General features: G+C 25.3%; 1 long non-coding RNA gene across 2 annotated transcripts; it reads right to left on the bottom strand.

The window, feature by feature from the left end:
* Nucleotides 1-5,762: 5,762 nt before the first annotated feature.
* Nucleotides 5,763-7,775, bottom strand: LOC133036646 (uncharacterized). Of its 2 annotated transcripts, XR_009687224.1 has the most exons (3): nt 7,452-7,773; nt 6,989-7,116; nt 5,763-6,170 (listed from the first exon to the last, which is right to left on the bottom strand). It is a non-coding gene; the product is annotated as an uncharacterized LOC133036646 (long non-coding RNA). The 2 variants fall into 2 exon arrangements; XR_009687223.1 differs by lacking the exon at nt 5,763-6,170 and having other exon boundaries at nt 6,750-7,116; nt 7,452-7,775.
* Between the last annotated feature and the right edge of the window lie 1,858 nt (nt 7,776-9,633).

Below are 9,633 nucleotides of genomic sequence, written 5' to 3'. Positions count from 1 at the left end.
AAAACATGTTAATTAGAAAAAAAAATCAATTAAAGAAACTGAAACTGTGTATTAGCTAATTAAAAAAATCTGAGACAAAGAAATCAATTTTGTAAAGCAACTAAATTAAAAATTAACACACAAAAACTAATTACATGAAATAACTAAATTGAAATCAGTAAGCTAAAATAAGTAAATCAAAATTGGATTACATGAAATTTCACATTAAAAAAGGAAATTTGATTTTCTATACTTAAAAAACTAAAATATTTTATTCTTAAACCAATACTTTTTAAACTAACAAAAATATGACACTTTTCTCAAAACCTCAAAAATACCCTCAAACTCTCACAGCATCTCTCTTTCTCTCTCTATCTCGGCATCCCACACCCCAGGTTCGATGGTCGGACCATGGGGTCCGACCAATCAGACCCCATGGTCCGACCATCGGACCGGCTTTTTTTTTTTTTTTTCTTCATTCGATTTGAGAGAGACGAAGAGAGAGGGGTCTGATGGTCGGACCATGGGGTTCGATGGGGTCCGATTGGTCGGACCCCATGGTCCGACCATCGGACCTGGGGCTTTTTTTCTTTATCTTTTTTTTGTTTTCGAACTGATGGATCTGGTCCCTTTGTGGTGCCTTTGTAATCGTTACATGTGTGTAATCGGACGGTCCAACGTGGTCCCGGCCTGGTTCGCTAAGATCCACCCCAAGACATCAACGCCCTTCAACGCTTCCGCTTTTCTCGGTACGTAACTCCTGAGCCCTGCCTTAATAGCACGCTAGTTATTATTTCATAATTATCAATTCATTAACAATAAATTTTCTTGTCTACGTATTATTTTTTTGTTCTTATAACGTTTGAATAATTTAATTTAATAATAATATATAAATAAATGGTTTGGATTTATTTATGGGATTTCCCATGCATCGATCTTCGTTTTTGTAATATTATAATGTGTGAAAAGTTGCACAGTTCCCAATTGTAGTCATCTTTAGGCGTTACTTTCGTTTTTATTTGTTCTTTCAAATGAGTCTGTTGGCACCACAAAGGGACCAGGTCATCAGTTCGAAAACAAAAAGAAAAAAGAAAAAAAGCCCCAGGTCCGATGGTCGGACCATGGGGTCCGACCAAATCGGACCCCATGGTTCGACCATCGGACCCCTCTCTCTTCGTCTCTCTCAAATCAAATGAAGAAAAATAAAAAAAAAAAAAAGCCCGGTTCGATGGGGTCCGACCAATCAGACCCCATCGGACCCCATGGTCCAGCCATCGGACCTGGGGTGTGGGATGCCGAGATAGAGAGAGAAAGAGAGATGCTGTGAGAGTTTGAGGGTATTTTTGGGGTTTTGAGAAAAGTGTCATATTTTTGTTAGTTTAAAAAGTATTGGTTTAAGAATAAAATATTTTAGTTTTTTAAGTATAGAAAATCAAATTTCACATTAAAAACCAAGTGAAGAACGACAGAAATAGAATTTATACACTTATAAATATTGAAGGAAAAACATAAACATGATATAAAAACTAAACATATAGGGTTATAAAAAAAAAAGGTAAAAACTATTTTGGACCCTGTATTTTGTAAAAGTTATTAATTGGATTTTATATTTTGTTAAATAACAAAATAGATCCTGTATTTTCTAAAATTGTACAAATACGACCCTGAACTAATTTTTTTGTCAAAATAAAATTTAATAATAATTCGATCTAGATATGTTATGACAAAACTGGTTATATTTTTTTGTATATGTTTGTATTAGAAATTGTCTTAAAGTTAGTTATATTAAAAAATAAAATTATTAAAAATTTAGCTTATAGTCTTATTTTTACCATTTTGGAAAATATAAAGTCCATTTTGTCATTTAACAAAACAGAAGGTCCAAATAATAACTTTTACAAAACACAACATCTAAAATAGTATTTACCTAAAAAAAAAAAACTAAGCATATTGGGAAAACATTTCATAAAATGCAAAAAAATAAATTTATAAATATATATATAAACCATAATATTTTTTTTAAAAAAAAAAACTGCTAAAATTATTTTTGTAGACACAATTTTGTTTCCATGATGTAATTTCCACTTTTCTTTATCATGTTTTTGTAATTTTTCCTTAGGGTCAGGCCCATTACATTGTTTGAAGACCAAGGCCCATATATATGTGAATTATGCTGTCTACACTCTGAATACAAAGTTACAACAATGGAAGAATTTTATTAATTTTAGCTTATTAACTTTTTTTTTGTTATTATAATTGAATTTATTTTTGAAGAATATATAGTTTTTCTTAAAAAAAAATTAAATAACGCTTGGCTGAGAATTAGAACGAAAGCCTATACAAATTCTATAATCTAATTTTTCATATGTTTCAAACATTCCTAAAACCTTTCCATAGTGGCATTTATGCTGCAAAAGAAAGATCATATTATATAGCAACAATTACGATATTTTTAGCAGATTATTTTATAAATACATAAAAATAACAAAAAAAATACAAAAATACCGTTGTATGGAATTTTAAATATTTTTACGATTTTTATAATTTTATTTACAGAAAATACGATTTAATTAATGTTGTACTCTTATTAATTTGTTATTGATTTTTTGTTATCTGTATGTTATTTTTTGTTGTTGTTTTGATATTATTTAGATGTTATTTTCATGTTACTTTATGTATTTTTTTTGTTATTTTCGTGTTTATTTTATAGAATACTGTAAAAATATGAAGAAAAAAAAAATTAAACATAAAAATGTAATTTTTTTTACAAAAAAATAGTATCTTATGTAATTATCCCTATTTCTAGTCCTAAAATATTTTATTGGGTAATTGGGCCTAAACCTTAACCATTGAGATTGACAATCTTAATACTAAGTACAAAAATATAGGAAAAAAAAGTTTTGATATATATGACATGTTAACTTAATTGTACAAATATAATATTTTTTTTCAAATGAAAAAACTTAAAAATGTAAGATAAATCATCATAAATAAGAATGAATACCACAAAAAACTTAAAAATACATATATAAATTTTACTTCTACATAAACAAAACTAGTTTTGAAAAAATCAATTTCTTGAATACTATATATTTGATTTCTCTGATTTATGCTTCAAACAAAGAGAGAGAGAAGCTTTAAAACATTAAATATGGAATTTAGAAAGATATTTATAATAATATGACAAACCTAAACCCATAAAAAGCTCAAGAAAAAAGTCATACAAAATAAATAAAGTTAAACCTGTCTTAAGTAATTTCTTTAAATCTCATATTAAGTGTAATTTTATCTTTTGATATACCACAAGATGTGTTGGGATTCATTCAATCATCAATTAGCGTTTCTCGAATTGATAATTAAGGTCCATTCAATTTAGTATTATGAGTTAGAAGTTGAGGTAAAGATTATGAAGATTTGATATCCTTATTTTACTTCTCTAGCTCTAACTTTGAAATAGAAACAACTCATTCCACCAAAGTGAAAACCGCCTTGAAATGTAAGAAAAAAAATCAATCTTACCAAAATGGATACCACAACCACAAGCCTTTTACATGCAAATCACTAATTTATAGTATAAGCCTTCAAAATGTAAGCCACTCCTTCCAATATGGACACCATAAGTTACCTTGCAAAGTTGCAATGAGTTATGCTATAGAAATAATTTGGGAAAGTAGCTTCTTAAAATTGTTAAAATTAAATAAGTTTGCGTGCTAATTTTAGTTTATTAAAGTGTTAGTTATCAAATTACTCCTTTAGGAAAACTTATATATAATAATTTAATAAATATTATTGCATTTTTGCAAACTGTATAACTAGCTTGTCAATTATGTTAGTTATTTTACTACTAAACTACTTATTATATGCTATACAAAACTATAAAGTCGTACTTAATTGTACAAAATCATTTCATCTTGTTCTAGAGACATAGTTTGATGAAAATGATAAAGCGAAGTTTTTTTTTTTTACAATGTATAATTTGAGATTCGAACGCATGATCTTCAACACATAGTCAGTTAAACTAACCTCAAGTGATTATGATAAAGCGAAGTTTGGTGAAGAAAGTTTTGAGTTTTGAGTGCCACAATGCGGATAAACTAGTTTATATACAAGCTGTTATTAAGTTATTTAATTAGCTAAATACAGTATTTATTATTTAGAGATGGTCAACCAAGTTGCCATTGTTTGATTAATTAGTTGTTTGTACTTTGTACTAGACTAGCATTCAGTGTAGGAGTCACATGATGGATTGAACCCCTAAAAAAGTCAAATCATTGAAAATATATATGTTTATAAAATATAGTAGATCGAGTACCATTTTGCTCTCACTTATAAGTGTATTTTATTTCAACTTATATTCCAAGCTCTCACTTATAAGTGTATTTTATTTCAACTTATATTGGTGGAATAATAAAAATGTATGAGATTAAAATGTGTTGTGAACATGCTATTACTTTTTTAATATTATTTGCTTTTAATTATTTTTTACAAATTAAAGTTGACTTTATCAAAAGGAGTTGTGGGATATCTTTTATTCAAAACAAAAAAAAAATAAAAAAAAATAAAAAACCATGGATCTCTTATAAAAAAAATATATATATTAATATCAAAATTAATAACTTTGAAAGATCTTCTTCCTATATAAAATTATTTCAAAACCCAAAAAAATTTAAAATAGATTTCATTCTAATTTATAAGCGCTTTTATTAAAAACTATCTAATTTTATATAATTTAAAATTAGTGGTCTTTTTTTTTTAAAAGGAAAAAAAAAATTAGTGCGTAGTCAACAAAACCAAGAGTTTGGTCATTTATGTTAAATTTAAAAGAGGCTGAGGTGATATAAGACATAATGAGGGATTGGAAACGAGAAGGGAAATTTTCTCATGATCCTTTCTAATAAAGAGAAAGACTACTCCACCGTATCAAAAGCTTTAGCCATATCAAGCTCCATCGACATTCAACCCATAATCTCTTATTTTTAAACTTTAAGAGTACTCACAATAATTAATATAAAATAGTTACAGAAGTAAAAAAATAAAATAACTAAGAGCACTCCTAATTACTGGTGCTTTATAATAGCTAAAAAGTAAAAATTTGAACGAAAGATACTAAATATTAGCTCCAAGTTACCTCATCTTTATTTTATCTCACAAAATTTTGATCTAATACTTTCTCCACATTTAGCTAGATGAATAGTAGTTTTTTAAAAGTTTTAATATTATTTTAACTTTTCTTATCACATCAATACACACATTACCATATACTAATTTGAAGTTACGTGCAATGCACGTATATTTAATTATATATTAGTTAGATGTTTTTGTTTAATATTAGAGAAGGAAGCAAAGACAACAATTTTTTCAATGTGCAGTAATTTTGTAAAAAAAATTAACAAAAACAAAGAAAAAAAATTATTATCAAAATTCAAATAATGGACAATTCAATAGAATTTAAAATAAAAATTAGTGAAACTAACTATTTTTATATCACTGGTTCAAGATAGTCTCATAAAATGAGGTGAATTACATGAATTTTTAAAGTAAAATTATTAAGATAAATGATAAAGTGGTTTGGGAATATTCATTCTTTAATTCATTGAAAGAAAAGAATATTGAAAATTGTCACTTAACCATTTAGAGAGTCTCATATTATTAATCGGTTTTGAAAACTGAAAAAAAATCATAACAATACTATGGCACAATAAAGAATTACTAATCTCATAAATAAAAAGAAAAAATACATTTCAACTTATTTAATAACTATCAGCTTATATATGTCATAATTAATTATAAACATAACAATTAATATACTGCTACTATCAAATAAGACAAACCTGGTACATAATGTTTCTTTCAACAAGTTGATGTTATTAGCTAATCTAAATAAGAGAGTACAAGTTTATGTGAGAGCTAAGGAATTTTCTTCGCTTGATATTGAGACATATATTCAAAAGTAAGTGTTTAATTAATTAAAAGTATATAAAATAATATAAAATTAAGTGTTGTACCGACCCAAAAAAAAATAGCAGTAAAACCAATAAGACCAGCATATATATGAACAACATAATAACCAACAAAAAGTGAACCTCAATCTTGCCTAATCACCATTACCAACTACAATTAATTATATTGATTTACATGACATATATTTAATTAGTTTCTTGAGTGTATATGCGTAAATCTTCTACAAATCACTGTCCACAAACAAAACAAAATTCTCATGAATCATCATAGCTGAACAGATTTGATTCACATGTCTTACAATATAAAATATGTGAGCTCTAAATTACTTTTTACTGAGCACAAGGAAAAACAAGGAGAAGTGACATGAGAGAATATGGAACATGTATAGCCTTCCAAAAAATAAGTTTATAGTGTGGTTAATTGTGTGGAGGATGTATAACAGAGATTGATTATATTTTTTTGATGTTATAATAGTGAAAGAATGCTTGATCTGTGGGGCTCATGAAGAAAGTCGTGATCAGAGCTCAGAACAGAATCTTTTGAGAAACCATAAATGCAACTATTTCTAGAATCAAAGATGAGATTTTCACAAAATCATTTTCTTTGTGACAAAAAATTATATCTGTAAATTGAATAAAAAATTATACTTGAGACTTCTAATTCAAAGTAACACAAACTTCCTTATTTATATATAAAAAAAAAATATTATCACTATTCCTAGTTCATTGCCATAGTAATATACTATGGGCACAAAAATTAGACTCTTGAAATATAAAATATGGTTGAAATTACTGCCAACAAAATTGAAATAAGACAAATAACAAAATTTCAACTAAAGATGAACAATATTATTGTAGGCAGGTTCTGATGAAGTTATAAAGTTCAACCAGCCTTTAGTATTAACTCAAGAAAAAAAAAATCCACCATATTAGAACAATCTCCAAAATCAAACATCATATGTTGCACTGTAGATCTATAAACAACACTAAAATAATTAGATATTGATTCGAGGAATATGCAGCGATTATATCTATCATTCATAACTTACATTCTTTTTGAAAGACTCATCGTTTGTGTTTAGACGAAGTTTCAGGAGGCTGTCAAACTCCAACATTCTGCTTTGAAGAACCTCCAGTGATGAGTTCATCTTCTACCCAACAATTCACACCCTAATCTCTGTCCATGAGCAAATTAAAATATTGAACCCAAAACCAAAAATTATATTTTACATATCAAATCAAATATGTGAAAGTGATACCTTTAATATATTTTTCTTTCTTTAACAAAAATATATATTTAATAAAAGAGTCGACCCCTAAATCAAAAAGGGGCCAGCCAACTACTATAATTTGAAGGCTTATAAAAAATCATCCAAATAGTGGCAATTATCTCATAAACGATAACCTATTTTCTAAATCTAAAGAATTGGAAGGATTACACAAACATCATTTCATCCCAATACAACAATGCATATTTATAATAAAAGAGAATGCAACAAAGTTGAAATTTACTCAGTGCAACAACCATTCCAGCTGGTTTCGCTGCCTGTGGTTGAACAAAATCAACTCCATTTTGATAAAATTTTCTCGCTGGAGATACCTTTTCTTCTCTTCTTTGATTATAGGTATTGCTTAAACACAATATCTCCATTTTATCGGTCATTGCGCGAGCCTCATTAGATCCTTCAAGACGTTAACTTTTCAATTTTCAAAATAAAATAATAATAAAAAAAAAGAATCGTTAAAAAAAATCGTTAAACCAACAAATAACATTAGAAACTTTTTAAATATAAAGATTTTTCTTTTTTAAAAAATAAATAAAAAAAAATTATTAATATTCTCCCCAGATATGTTTGTTAGAGAGATATGTGGCTAAGATGATTTTTTTTTAATTTAAAAAGAGATTATTAATATTTAAAAGATTGTTTAATTTTTTGGTTTAATTATTGAGTTTATTTGTTAACGGGAGATCAAACTTAATCGTTAACTTTAACAGAATATTCTTTTATTTTTAAGTATATTCTGTTAAACCAAGAAATGATGTTAGATAGGCACTTTTAATATATAAAGATATAATGTTTTATTTATAAATATATTATTTAAATAAAATAAATAAGAAATATAAAGAAGATGTTGTATGATATAATATAAGAGTTTAAAGTAAAATAGAGAAAGTGAGGTGTTGATGATGTATTTTAAAGGATAAAATAAAGAAGTTGTTGTGAGTGCTTTAAAAGTTAAAAAAATGTCAAAAAAGCATATCCAATAGATAAAGCTAAAATTGCTTAAAAATTTATCTTATAAATAGTGCATAGCTAAATATAGCCAAGCGATTTCTTAGTTTTAGAGTACTCCTAATAATTTTTCTACTCTATCATTTAAAATACATCACCATAACTCTACTTTCTCTATTTTACAGCACAATTTTACGTTACACCATACATCAACTTCTTTAAAATACATCATCAAATTCCTATTTTTTTTTAAATTTTATTATATTTTATTCATTTTAAATATATAATATTAGTATATACGCATATTCCCATACAAAAATAATTAATAATATAAATAGTATTTTAGAACAATAAATATGTTTAGAACAATGAATAGTATTTTATAAATGTAGAGCATGAATAATATATTTTAAAAAAGCTTTAAAATGAAGAATGAGTTTAGAGCATTTGCTGTAGCGTGTTTTTAGTATGATTCTTTAAATTTTTTAAACCTTCTCTATTTTAGAAAACCTATTGTGAGTACTCTTAGTACTTAGCTATAGTTTTTTATAATTTTTAAAATATATTTTATTTACTTGTAAGTGTAAAAATAATTAAATATTATTTAATATATATTATTTTATTATTTATATATTATAAACATATTATTTAAAGGGCTAAAGGGCATTTTACAATTTTGTATACATTATTTTAATTAATTACAAAATATGTGCAAAAAAACTTATTATCATTTTCTCATAAACTTTAATATATAATTAAAAACTTTTTTTCAATTTTTTTTTATAATATATATATATGGTAATAATTATTGATTAGTATATATATGGTAATATTGGTTATGTTTATTTTTATGTTTACAATTATAATAAACATACTAATAATATAAAACATTTTATATATGTATTTATTGGCTATGTTTATTTTTATGTTTACAATTATAATAAATATACTAATAATATAAAATATTTTATATATGTGTTTATTTTATTTTCTATTAATTAAACATACTAATTTAATAAACAAAATAATAATATTCACATAAGTTTATTATATCACTCTACGTGTGTTATGTTTATTTTTTTAGTAATTTTTTAGAAAATAAATAATATATATAAAAAATTGTTTATCTTTATCTTTTTCTTTGTTTATTAATTGTGTCGTGTTTATTTGTTTAAATAAATAATTTTTGAAATTTATAAAATTATGTTTGTTTATTTATTTTTTGATGTAAGAATTATACTTCAATAGAAAACTCGTTCACTAACTCATTAGAAAATAATCAATATATAGAAACAATAGAAAGAAAATATACTTATTTTAGTATAGTATAAATTGACTATGTCTATTTTTATGTTTACAATTATAATAAACATACTAATAATATAAAATACTTTGTATATATATGTTTATTTTGTTTTCTATTTATTAAACATACTACTTTAATAAACAAAATAATAATA

The sequence above is a fragment of the Cannabis sativa genome, chromosome 4, assembly GCF_029168945.1.
Source record: "Cannabis sativa cultivar Pink pepper isolate KNU-18-1 chromosome 4, ASM2916894v1, whole genome shotgun sequence".
Classification (NCBI taxonomy): Eukaryota; Viridiplantae; Streptophyta; class Magnoliopsida; order Rosales; family Cannabaceae; genus Cannabis; species Cannabis sativa.
Note: the sequence above shows the minus strand (reverse complement) of the source record. Positions and strands in the feature narration are given on the sequence as shown.